This window comes from Theropithecus gelada, chromosome 5 (genome assembly GCF_003255815.1).
Source record: "Theropithecus gelada isolate Dixy chromosome 5, Tgel_1.0, whole genome shotgun sequence".
NCBI classification, from domain to species: Eukaryota; Metazoa; Chordata; class Mammalia; order Primates; family Cercopithecidae; genus Theropithecus; species Theropithecus gelada.
In genome coordinates this window covers 155,275,178-155,289,834 of record NC_037672.1, presented here as the reverse complement: position 1 = coordinate 155,289,834, position 14,657 = coordinate 155,275,178, and positions in this window count along the sequence as shown.

Genomic DNA, 14,657 nt, shown 5'->3' with positions numbered 1-14,657 from the left:
TTCAGGAACTCTAGGGCACCAGGACCCCCACCCACTTGCCTCCTGAGGCTTCAGTGGGGAGGAGCAGGCAGGGGCCATCCCCAAAGGCACAGATGAAACCACTAGTTTCAGCCCAGAAACCCGGAGAGGGGAACAGCCTGGGGTGGGAGGAACTGATCTGCAGTGCAGCCACCCCCAAGGCTGAATCCTTAAGTGAAGGACCAAGTCAGGCCTCAGGGTGACTGTGATCAGGACTGAGGGGTGGACGAAGTGGCCCAAGTGTGGCTCCCAGATCCCAAGGCCCCATGGTCTCCCAGGTGCCCGCTATGATGACCCTCAGATAGGTGGCAGTGACCCCGCCACTGCACAAGACATTTTCTCCTGCTGAGCAGAAGGCATCATCCCTCGCAACTACCTCTTCCCACAACGTCTTTCTCCCCTGGTAGCAAAAAGAACCCTGTACTTCCTCCTCCTCCTCCCTCCTGCCATTTCAGTGGCCTTGGTCTTGGAGAAGGTCTGGCCCTCGGGGTGGGGCTCTCCTTTCCCTCCCCGAGCCCTGCCACCGTCACTGGCCCTCTGTGAGGTTCTATACTTGAACAACCCCTGCCCTGTGCCTTGGGCCTGATGGGCAAAGCTAGGAGGAGGAAACAGTACAACTCATAGTTTGAACTGGGGGGTGGTCTCAACAAGGCTCCTATCTGCACCCCTCCCTAACCTTCTCAAAAGAGGTGCACAGCCTCTCGGGTGACTTGGAAACTCCTGGATAAATTCCATTGTAACTTATTTTGACATGTATACAAACCAACTGTTTAGAGATTTCACTTCTGCAAAGCCCTACCGTGTTTTTACGTTCCTGTTTAAAAGAGAAGTTTACTTAGCAATAATTATAAATAAATGAATATTCTTTAGTGAGGTGAAAAAAAAAGATTCCCCAACTTATGCTTCTTCCTCTGAGTATATAACTATATATTTTCAGCATATGATACCGTAACAGGAATCATGGTTACCATCAAGAGTTTCATTATATGATGAAAATACACGGACACATAAAGGGGAACAACATACACTGAGGACTTTCAGAGGGTGAAGGATGAGAGGAGGGTGAGGATCAGGAAAAAAACCTAATGGGTACTAGGCTTAATATCTGGGTGATGAAATAATTGGTACAACAACCCCCCATGACACAAGTTTGCCTATGTAACCAGCCTGCACTTGTACTCCTGAACTTAAAAGTTTAAAAAAAGAGTTCTGGAGGCCAAAGTGGGTGGATCACGAGGTCGGGAATTCAAGACCAGCCTGGCCAACGTGGTGAAACCCCGTGGCTACTAAAAATACAAAAATTAGCTGGGCGTGGTGACGCACATCTGTAATCCCAGCTACTTGGGAGGCTGAGGCAGGAGAATCCCGTGAACCTGGGAAGTGGAGGGTGCAGTGAGCCAAGATCGTGCCACTGCACTCCAGCCTGGGTGACAAAGCAAGACTCCAACTTACACACACACACAAAAAAAAAAAAAGAAAAAGAAAAGGAGTTCCATTATAATTTACACTAGTCAATTTACTAGAAAAGTAAAAATATCGTAAGAATGCTGAGATTATCAATAGTTTCTATATTCTAGTTATATTCTAGTTGCTTCCAAAGAAACTAAAATTTTACTCAAAATGTTGTATTTTTATGATCTTAGGAAATCACAGTGGTTATTCATTACATTGTTCATTTTAATCCATTGTATTATAAAAATGTAACTGTATAGCCTTTAGCTTAGATATTTGACTTTATTTACAGTCATGCATCACAGAGGGACATTTTGATCAATGACAGACTGCATATATGATGAGGGTCCTATAAGATTATATTATTGTATTTTTACTTTTTACTTTACCTTTTCTACATTTAGATACACAAAAACTTACCATAGTGTTACAATTGCCTACAGTATTCAGTACAGTAATATGATGTACAGGTTTGTAGCCTAGAACCAATAGGCTATATACCATTTGTGAAAGTACAACCTATGATGTTTCTACAGTGACAAAATCATCTAACCATGCATTTCTTACAATGTATCCCTGTCATTAAGCAACGCATGCCATGTACCTTAAAAGAAATTACTTAATTCCTACCAAAATTTTACAGATAGTCTCCAACTTAAGACGTCACCTTGGTTTGGCCAAATCTATCTATTCCAATATACTGAGTATCCTATTTAAAAGAAAAAAAATCAACGAAGTCTCTTTGAAATAATTTTTTTACTAAAGCATCAAATAAATCTCCAATCCTTCCATGGCATCTTCCTAACAGTATATCAAAAAAACGACCTTTCATAATATTAGGAAAATTTTGTTCTTGGACTAATTTCAGAACTTGTAGCTTTCTTAGGAAATTAAGTCCTGCATTAATGTACTACTTCTTCTTTTCTTTTTTTTAAGGTAACAAAATGAACAAGTGAAGTGAAATGATTTGACCTGGTGCATCAGTATCCGGGCACTAGGGAGAATACTACCTGGGCTAAGGTCATCACTTAGCTCCCTGAAATGCACAGCAGGATAGGGTTGCTGTATTCCATGACAGCTAGCACGGCGCCTTTTGAGGAGTGGGTACTCAACACTGGTTCTTCCTATCTAACACAGAGAAATATTCAGGAGTAATATTGGTCTCAATCGAATCAATGTGTTTGATCATTTATGCTTGGGATGTATTTCATTTTATGCCAAGAATGCAGTAACATTTTAAAAATACAAAATTATTATTTGAGTTATCTAGTTTGATATGTATATTTTAATCAGTTTTCAAAACTAGAGCCTTTCTCTGTGTGGACAAGATTTCAGAGTTTATCATGCACAAAGTTTCTTCTAAAAACTGAACATAATTTTAGACCTTAAATATTTCAACATATGGAAATAAATCAGGCATCTTCAAAACATTTGTGAAACCTAAGTAAATCCACATCTAAATTGGTACAGTGTTTTGACATCTTTATCCTTCTTGATTGAATTAAGACTATTTTCTACTAAGCCTGAAAAAATGTGGAGGGAATGAAAGTAGCAAGTTTGTACAATGACTTTTAACAGACTTTAGTAGTTACCATGTGCTTTATCATTTAATGTTTATCTTAACATGTAATAATAATAGAAAACTTGGCTATGTGATAGAATATGAGAAACTTTAGCAAAATGTTTACTATTACTTCACAGTAAATACTGTGCTGAAAATCAGTAAGCATCCTCCTTGCCTGCAAATCACACTACCACCACCATTATCACTGCCAAAATGATGAAATGCAAAGCTTAACCCTTGCTACTTCCATTGTATCAGTGGAAAATAAAAGCAAAATATTCTTTACACCACCTTTCTTATGTTTCAGTTTCTTGAAATTACCAGGTGCTTTGTCTTTGTAAATTGTGTCCCATAAATTTTCAGAATCTCTGGGACAAGACCAGAATTTTTTCTTAAAATTCTATATGCTATTCTCTTTCTTTAATGTTTTTTGGGGCTTTTGTTTGTTTGTTTGTTTGTTTGTTTGTTTTTTGGAGACAGAGTTTAGCTCTTGTTGCCCAGGCTGGAGCACGATGGCACAATCTCGGCTCACTGCAACCTCCGCCTCCTGGGTTCAAGTGATTCTCCTGCCTCAGCCTCCCCAGTAGCTGGGATTACAGGCGCCCGCCATCACACCCAGCTATTTTTTTTGTATTTTTAGTAGAGACAGGGTTCATCATGTTGACCAGGTTGATCTCTAACTCCTGACCTCAGGTGACCCACCTGCCTTGGCCTCCCAAAGTTCAGCGATTATAGGTGTGAGCCACTGCCTGGTCTCTTTCTTTAAATTCTACTGTAGATTTAAAGCAAAATTTATGAACTTCCCTTAAAAAAAGAATGAAAAGCCACACTATTCCAAAAGGAAGATCTTAAAATGTTTCAATTTTATAAAACTTCTGATATTCAAACTTTTAAACATGTTTAATTTTCATAATATCCACCAGCTATGAAAGATACAGTACGATAGGAACTGCAATATATTCACTCCACTGGTTTTGCCATAAAAAGTGGAAACCAATTAAGCATAAACTTTACAATTGTTTATGTTTATTATAGGATAATTCAACATAAGACCTTATCCCACATAAAATTATTCAGTGTATCTAAACTAAACATTTTGATTGACACGTATCACATACACATGCATAGAAGGGATAAAAGGTCCCCCGTACTCTAAAAACTAGGTGTGTGCCTGTGCAATTGTCTGTTCGTTGTCTCATGGGTATAAGTCTCTCTTTCGCACTAGCAGCTTTGATTACAAACTGCCTTAAGCCAATTTGGTCATTCAGAATTATTGAATGACAATAACCTACAGTATTCAGTACAGTGACATGCTGTGTAGGTTTATAGATATTGGTAACCTCCATCAGTTAATGGTCATTGTGGGCCATAGTTGCCACTAACCTTGCTTACAGGTGAGATATAACAACACCTGTTATCTCAGGTTTACATATTATATCACATATATAAACATTTATTACCAAACAGGCAAAAAATGTCACAAAACTTTTAATCTCATTGAAGTCCCAGCTTACTGTCATTCTGAGCATTCATTTAAGATAGTTGTTACAATATGCCAGCAGCATCATTTAGCCAAACTTAAGCCAGAGCAGGCAACATAATTGTTTGAAAATGGCTACGCAAAAGACTTAATCTTTAGGTCTAAAAAATAACTCTGAAGGGTACTGACTGTTAGCCTACCTCCATACTTCTCTTTTCTTCTTATAAAAATTAAGGCACCTGTGTAACATTTCTAATTGACTCACATCTTAAACACCACTTACTTTAGCAATGAATAAAAAAGTCTTACATCCTTGGTGCCTCCCACCTGTAATCCCAGCACTTTGGAGAGGCTGAGGCGGGCAGATCACCTGAGGTCGGGAGTTTGAGACCAGCCTGACCAATATGGAGAAACCCCATCGCTGCTAAAAAATACAAAATTAGCCAGGTGTGGTAGCACATGCCTGTAATCCCAGCTACTCAGAAGGCTGAGGCAGGAGAATCGCTTGAACCTGGGAGGCGGAGGTTGCAGTGAGCCGAGATTGCGCCATTGCATTCCAGCCTGGGCAGCAAGAGCGAAACTCCATCTCAAAAAAAAAAAAAAAAAAAAGTCTTACATCCTTACGTTAAATAACAAACCCTTTAATACTTGAGAGAAAGAGGGCTTAAACACTCATTGTAACCATCTCTGGAATGTGAGCTTCTAATTAGAGGTTTTCAATTGCTAACTACTTTGCATCTAAATGAAAACTTACTGTATATTTCTATCACATCGTCTATGTTTAGACATTTTAAAGTTTCATACGATAAAAGTCACTTATAAAAGATTGTGAATAACTACCAAAATCAGAAATCATTTTACATTTTTGTAAGCAAGGCAAAAAATAATCTTATGATATGTTGTCGTTGCAGTTAATATTATATTAATACAGATTAGAAATGCATGTGTTCACATAAAATAAACCAAAATGTAATTTCCTTAACTCTGGTGCAACAATTATTTTGAATTCCAGATACGTTCCAAGTTCATGTCTAATAAAATTTACTGTTTATTAGGAGAATGATCACCAAGCCTCAGTCGTCGTGGTCTCAAAATTTCATCTGGTGATTCTAAACTTGGAGTTAGGGGGAAAATAAAACAAACGATGTGTGGTGATTACAGCAATTAAACTAATTAACATGTCCATCATCTCACATAGTTATTTGTGTATGTGAGGTGAGAACATTTAAGATCTATGCTCTTAGCAAATTTTGAGGGTATACAATAAAGTTTTATTAACTATAGTCACCATGCTGTACATTAGATTTCTAGAACTCATGCTGATTCCATAAGATTAGATTATATTTTTATGGTATCTTTTCTCTGTTTTGATACGTTGAGATACACAAATACTTCCCATTGGATGACAGTAGCCTACAGTATTCAGTACAGTGACATGCTATGCAGGTTTATAGCTTAGGAACAACAGGCTATACCATGCAGCCTAGGTGTGTAGTAAGCCATGCCATCTGAATTTATGTAAGTACACTCTACGATGTTCACACAACGACAAAATCACGTACGAGGCATTTCTCAGAAAGTATTTATACATTGCTTTTGTATCTTGGCTTGTGACTAATGCTGCAATGAATATGAAAGCGCAGCTATGTCTTTGAAATACTAATTTCTTTTCCTTTGGATATATATCCAGACGTGAGGTTGCTGAATCATATGTTAATTGTTTTTTTAGTTTTTTAAGGAACCTCCATACTGTTTTCGGTAATGGCTGTACTAGTTTACATTCTCACTAGCCGTGTTCAAGAGTTGCCTCTTCTCCACACACCTGACTCCTTAGCAGTTTGAAATAATCATTCCTGCTCATGCCTCTTCTGCAGCTGTCTCACCTCCACATTAATAGACCTGGCACTACCTCTCACCAACACTTGTTATCTCTTGTCCAAATAATAGCCAATCTAACAAGTGTGAGATGACATGTCATTGTGGTTCTGATTTGCATTTCCCTGATGATTAGTGATATTGAGCATTTTCTTTTCTTTTCTTTTCTTTTTTTTTTTTTTTTGGAGGTGGAATTTCGCTCTTGTTGCCCAGGCTAGAGTGCAATGGTGCAATCTCAGCTCACTGCAACCTCCACCTCCCGGGTTCTAGTGATTCTCCTGCCTCAGCCTCCCTGTAGCTGGGATTACAGGCATGCACCACCACGCCTGGCTAATTTTGTATTTTTCGTAGAGGTAGGGTTTCTCTATGTTTGTCAGGCTGGTCTCAAACTCCCGACCTCAGGTGATCTGCCTGCCTCAGCCTCCCAAAGTGTTGGGATTACAGGTGTGAGCCACCGTGCCTGACTGAGCATTTTTTAAAAAAAATGTATCTGTTGGCAAGGATTCATCTATTTCTTATGTTTCCATATTCTTTTTTGGTCTCCATTCCAAAATATCTTCTTTTATCATTAGTTATTTTTTCCCCTTCCTTATATCTTCTCCCTGAATTTGAGTTTCTGGAAGACAGGGCTTAAATGTTATTTGTATTTCCTTCTCACTCAGAGCTTAAGCATAGGCTTTGCCCACTAAACACGGTCAACAAAAAACTGGTAATTTATATTGATAGAGCACAAAGGTATGTGTCAAAGAAGGGAATGGTTCTTTCTCCATGCATGAAAGTGTGCGGTACCCTTCTGCCTTCACAAACTCATACCATTTGGACATTTCTTCCTGACAAATCTCATTTTAAACCCAAAGTGTAGAGTTACATCTGTCACATAGTAAACTTGCAATAAATGACTGTTGAATATTTGGAAAAATAAATTCTGGAACAGTCATGTGTCACTTAACAAGGATGATACTTTCCAAAACATGCATGGTTAGGTGATTTTTGTCATTGTGTCAACATCATAGGGCGTATTTACACAAACCCAGATGTACTCTACACCTAGGCTACCTGGTAGCCTATTGTTCAGAGGCTATAAACCTACACAGCATGCTACTGTACTGAATACTGTAGGCAATTGTCACACCATGGGAAGTATTTGTACATCTAAACATATCAAAACATAGAAAAGGTACATTAAAAATATGGTATTCTAATCTTATGGGACTAGTGTTGTATATGTAGTCTATCATTGACTAAACCTTCATTATGCAAAGTTGATTATGTGAAGTCTTCATTGACTAAAACTTCATTGACTAAAATACAGCATTTAACTGTATTTATTATTTTTCATCTTCACCCAATATTTGGAACTGTTTAAAAATATGTTTCCCCTTGTATTTCAAATATACCCACAGGAAGTCTATATAAATCCTGAACAAAATAATAGGTTTAAGAATAAAACATAGTTAATAAATAAAAATACTCTATAGGAGGCTGTATGGGTCTGACGTGGAAGATTTTTGGATAAGTAAAATTTTGATATACTGTTACATTTCCAAAAATAGTTAGGAGAGTACATAGAAATCTGTATGCCCTTTACCCAAATGCCTCAGTTATTAATATTATGTCATATTTACATGCATACTCTCAGTAATACACAATATTCATTTTTTGTTTTTGTTTTTGAGATATAGTCTTGCTCTTGTCACCCAGGCTGGAGTGCAGGGGCATGGTCTTGGCTCACTGCAACCTCCACCTCCTGGGTTCAAGCGATTCTCCTGCCTCAGCCTCCCAAGTAGCTGGGATTCAGGAACCCACCACCATAACTGGCTAATTTTTTGTATTTTTAGTAGAGATGGGGTTTCACCATGTCAGCCAGGTTGGTCTCAAACTCCTGACCTCAGGTGATCTGTGCGTCTTGGCCTCCCAAAGTGCTGGGATTACATAAGTGAACCACTGTGCCCAGACAGTAATATACAACATTCTGTTCTCATTAAACTTTCACCCATTGGTGTTTCTCATCGGAATCAATTATTACTATGAAAATTGCCCAATGGCAATTTGTTAATTTGGTTAATTCTAATTTTATCATTCTTTCTATATTTATTAGTAGCGCTCTAAGAGAAAGCATTTTTTCTTTATTATTTATATCAGTATGGATTCATGGATTTTTATTTTATGTGATGAGTTCTGATTCATTTAAATTGGCTTAATTCGGCCAGTTAAACTCTCTCCAAACTGTCTTCTGCGTCCTTTTCAGAGGTCCCCATCATTCCTGAGAATTTCCTTATTTCTTGGCACAAGTTGGCCAAGGTTAATCTTGTACTTTTTCTGCCCAACTTTGGATCGGCTGTTTCTTTAAGACTACTTGGTTCCTGTTTAGTGGATAATCATATTTAGAAATTGTTTTGTGGTTATTAGTCAGTCATCCATTCAAAAATCTTACATTTATTTTAGCATTGCTGTACATGACTGATCTCACATTTACTCTGTTTGCGCATTTCTTAATGAGAGACAACCTCTAAGAAAAACTTTAAAAATATTCTGTGTAATTATTAAAATTTAAAATAATTGGTAAAATAAGAATATTTTATATTTGAAAGTCTTATAGATTCTGATTAGCTTAATAATACTCATTTTTTTGTGTGTGTATCATGGCTAACTTATCGAGGGGGTAAATGGTACCTTTTTTTTCCCAAAAAATTCAGGCCAATGTACATTTAGAAAATAAAGATATAGGATAGTTAAATATATACTTTTTGCTTTTAATGCCATTGCTAGTTCCAATTTATTCTACATTAATAAATGCAAAACAGTTTACCAACTTAATAAAAATATACCTTTGATAATGAAAATTGACAGGTAAGATTTGCTTATTCCATTTATATTTGTTGCTCAAGCATCTATTTTCATCGATGTGTTTCTGTGGGAGACTAATGCCTTGGAATTTTTGAAAAGTGTAATTATGCTGATATGATTCATGGCACCTTTGACATCTGTTTAGATATATGAAAAGTAGATTCCCTTTTCCAATGAGTATTTTTGGCAAGGGTAAAATTTTCCCCAAAATGTATTTTCAAATGTAGTCAGCTAACTCCTGATTTTGATAGAACACAGAGTACAAGTGAAAATCTTCCTTTTTTTGCTGCAGGGACACTCTAAACTAAGTGCAGGCCACTTGATTCTCCCTGACTTCAACCTAGCCACGGACTCTGGGACAATCATGGGCTATGAGTCCTAGAGGAGGGTCACAGTGGCTCATGATTGCATTAGCCTTCCTGTTAACACGGGCCTGACCAATTTCTCCCAATAACTGGACTTCTTTCTTAAAAGCAGGAACCTGCTAGGTCTGTTAACGGGACACTTCTCTTGTCCCCAGAGCTGAATATCTTCTTTATTCTTCTATCATTGTAACTTACACATATTTCAATAAACTTAAGACTAAAGCATGTTTTTAAATTATTTTGGCAGATTTCAGCATAAAAGCTATAATAGCTCTGAACTTCAGGGCCAATATGAAAGCTTCATGATATGGATAAATGTGAAAGAAAATTCATTAATAACGGTGTATTTTGGTGGGAGGCTCACAAGTATAGTATAGTCCAATTTCCTCACATTATAGATTTACAGATGAGGTGGAGAGGTGGCTTTATTTATATAACTTACTCTTATTTGGAATGAGGTCTAAAGTAACCCCCAAATTCAAAATCAAGACATGAACTTTGCTTCCTCTGAAACTGGTTGTCCTACTATGTAACATTTCACCTTCCAATTCCACCTTTTCTTCTCTTCCATTGGGAAGAGAAGAACAATGGAAGAACATTCCACTATTCTCTGTTCACATATCTTCTGATCAATAGCTAATTAATTTCAATGACATTCTTCATAATCTTGCTTGCCAATGATGCCATTTTTTTTTTATTTTAGAATACTAGTTAAGAAAAAATTCTATCTAAATCATTTAAACTTTCTAGAACCTAAGAAGTATCGTCGGGGTTGGAAGTTAGCTTAAGCTTTGCTTTCACACTCCTTGATAGATTGCAATTGAAGTAATAATTTATAGATTATTTAAAACTTTCAATTTAGTGTAACTCTAATTTAATATATAAAAGCTCTGAAGACCATGTATCCACCTTAAAAAAAAAAAAAACTGAACTGAGTACAGTATTCAGGTAGCTATAGAACCTTTTTTTTTTTTTTAAATGTTGAGGGAAATCCAAATAAGTTACATACATTCTGTTTTATTTTTAAATACCTCCTTTTGTCTTAATAACTTAGGTCATATAAAATTAAAAAATTTTAGAAATGAAGCAATTGATGGAAATGTTTGAAAAGGGAAAATATAGGACTTGCACATACTATTATTGACAAAATATTTGAAGATCCTAAGTTTTTACTGAAGCAATATAAATGATTTATAATGAACTCGGTCTTAGAATAATTAAAAGGTGTAATATATTTTTCCAGTATCCAGGAGTTCAACATGATTTAAAAGGGTATTTTAAATGACATTAAAGTTTAAAATGTAGAATTTCTTTCAGTCTTATTCCCCTCCCCAAATCCTAAGCGAGTACACGTCTCTAATTTCTAGCCAGGGGACTATTGCTTATCCTCTGACTTTGCCCCAGCCTCATCCCATACAATTGCCTAATTATTGCCAAATCTAATTTTTGTGAAGCGCTCCCACAGTGACTACTGACAGCTCCACTGGCCTGTCTAAATGTTGACAAACTGCTTGCTTACTGTTCAAATTACTGAGAATAAAGTGAAAAGAAACACTTCTTTTCATACAACACCATGTCTTCCAACAGCTTTCAAACATTAGAACTACTTATGTATGACATATCTATCTTCAGAGATGTTTTTGCAGAAAGTTAATTGTTTGGGCTAGTTATAATAAAATGTCAAAAAGGAACATGATTTTTCAAAATCAGACTCAAAGTCATACATTTTGCCTAAGTGAGCACTATACATTGCAATGAATTATAGATCATTAGGCCATATTTCTAGAGAGGTGAAAGTATAGGAAAATATCATACAGAGATAACTACCATTACTATTTTTGGGTAATAGTCTCTTAAATGTCTAATTCTAATGGGAGCTATGTTAACCATTTTAGAACAAAGCAGTGTTTAAATTAGGGCTCAGCAAGTGGTAGCTCTGAATGCCAACAGAGAGCTGCTCTTCCCAATGCTCAATTGGCAGGACTCGGGGAAGGAAAAGAAAAAACAGAAATAGTATAAAGGACAATAATCATAAAGAGTATGTGGCGTAAGAAAAAAAGAATATACAACCTAGAGGAGTTTGTGAGAATGATCCTGAAATTGTCTTGAGGGCCATGAAGTGGCTTGAATAAAATTGATTTCTTATCTTTAAATTAATTTGTACTTGTGTGACTTACAAAGATTAATGTATTTCAGATATGTGTCTAACATTGTCCAATAGTATTTTTGCCATCGGTAAAACTACAAATGCTTAAAAAAAATGCATTAATGGTTTCAAAATTAACAAAGGCTTATTATACATCTGTTATACCCTGGTGATAAAAAGGTACATAAGAAAGGTAGTCCCTGTACCAAAAGGCTCCCAGTGTAAGTAGCAGCCATCTTCAAACACAACTAAACTATGAGATAAGTACCAGATTGGTGAAAAGAACCAAGCATTATTGGATAGATAATTAATTCTTTCTCTAGTGCCTGGGGGAAGTATCTTCAGAAAAAAAAAAAAGATTTCTACTTAAAATAGTCCTTGAAGACAGAACTGAGTTATGCCAAATAGAAAGGGAATTCCAGGCTAAAGGAGCAGCAAAACGAATAGTCTATTTGTGCCGAAATATTACTTTTCTTTTCCTTTCATATGCTTTAAATCAGGAGTTCCAAATTTAAATGCCCACAGAATCTGCCAGATAACATAATCAGGCACACATTGCAATCATTTCAAAATTTATTTTAATTATACTTTGAAAAAAAATGACATGTCCCTATCATAAATGGGAAACCATTATTAGCAATTATAAATGGAAAGTAACAGTAAAAGTAAACACAATGAAAACCAAAATAATTTAAATATATTTTATATTTAAACAAAACAATAAAATAAAAGTATACTAAATTTAATCAATGTATAAAATGCATTCTGGAATGAGAAGAATGAAATTCTTTATGAGCTGTCACTAATAAAAGTATATGTAGCTTAATGACTTAATTTCAAAGGAAAATTAAATTCAACTCAAGATAATTTCAGTTTTTAAAAATATTAACTAGAATGGAACATCTCAAATCACATTAATTTCAAATCAAAATCTTCAATAATTTTTAGTCAACAGATTTTTGGTTTGAGAGGCTTGCTGAAGTATAGTCCATAATGTACTTTTCTGTAATTATCAATTTATTTGGTAATGTTCTTAAAGTGTTCTTTTTCCACTAACTGCTGCCTTCAAGTTAAGAAAAAAAAATCTTATAAAGATTTTATATTGTCTTCCTAGTGTTTCTTCATAATATTCAAAATGTTTTCATGTTGTTCCCCAAAGTTGTTCATGAGCAGGTCATTCACAAGAGACGAAACCCAACATCCCATCATCAGGAAGTGCGTGCATGTTTCCAATGTTATCATCACATGTACTTTGTACTGTTTATAGGAAGAGTTGATGCACTTTAAATTTTGGTTGGTCTATAAAATACCAAGCCAGTGTTAACCAAGCTTGTGATCTCTGAAGTTTAATGTGTTGTCCAGAAAAATCTTGAATATCCTGATACCTTAGTAGACAAGTCAAGACTTTGTGCAAAAAGTCAGGATGGAACAATAACACTTGTAGACACTGCCCATATTTATTAGAAGCAAAAGAAAAATTTAGAATTTAGTGACCCATGCCTAAACATGATTGGCAATTTTAATATCGTAGATAACCTAAGTATTTTTCCTTTTTTTTTTCAATTTAAGCTTCTTTAATGTTGATGAAAGGTATTTGCAGTTCATATAAACCATACTTACGTGAAGGATAGCAGATGCTTCATATAAATTATCACTTTGATATACATATCTTATGGTTTATGAGAAAAGATAAAAAATGATATATCGGTTTTGCTCCCTTTCAATGGGTTTTTTTTTTTAAGGGATTGTTTTTTAGGTCTTGTCAGCAACATCAAACAAAAGGTACTGAGTACTCCGCAGGGTACAGAATGCTGCTAAGCACCTCAGAAAAATTACATGACATGGAGAAAATGCACTTCTTGCTCCTTGAAGAACTTACAGTCTAGGGATTTGACAACTCGCAGTCTTAGGAACTGAGTGAAGAACAAAGTAAGGCAAATTCTTCATCCCCTAGAGCTATTGTGGATTGAATCATTTTAGAATTTGGAATTAATGCAATCAAGATGAGAGACAAGACTAAATTTGGCCGAGAATTCGTTCAGGCTCGCATAGTTTTTATTAACATCTGTCTAGTAAACAGAATGGACCTAACAGACAACTGAAAGTAAAGACTAGATCTCTTGAAGTACAAGGGCTAAAACTACTTAATTGTGGTTACTTATTTTAAAAAGCAAACACACTGAATGGTATGACTAGGGTGATTACACTAGTTTAAAAATAGGCCAGGTACTGACACTGCATTCCCCTCATGCATTGCTCATTTAAAGTAGTGAATATTAAAATATGTGGGCTTTACATCTAACCCACAGAAAGCCCACCACAAATGTTCTGTGTATCAAATATCCACCTCAGGTGTACTATGAAAGTTTTATTTATGCCCCATTAAGTCAAAAGTAAATAGTCAAATTATAGTAAGCTAATGACCTGCGTATTTTCATATGGATGAAGGTCAGTATATCTAAATAGGAAATAAATGGTGATCCTATCTACCTATAAAAAAAAATAGAGTATCTTTCTGGATTTTGCATACTCCTCACTATAAGAAGAGGTATGCAGGTTTTAAGGTTTTACAATCAGTTGTCAGAAAAACAGCAGTTATGCCTGCAGTATCTCGTTAGCATCTGACTCAGTTATTTTTAGATTACATTGTTTAGACATTGTAAACCCATCTAAAACTTTGTAATTATTTTGAGATGGTTCCAGTGTTAACCCTAGAATCATCGTCAGAAAGAGTAACAATGTGATGTAGAAGAACAGCTAATCAACATGACTAAAATATGCTCATTTTCAGAAAAACAATCTGGTCATCTGGAAACAATCAGAGCTACAACCTAGGGAACACTCCCGTATGGGATACTGATCTGGCCAAGCCCACTTTCTTTTTTTTTTTTTTTTTTTTTTTTTTTTTTT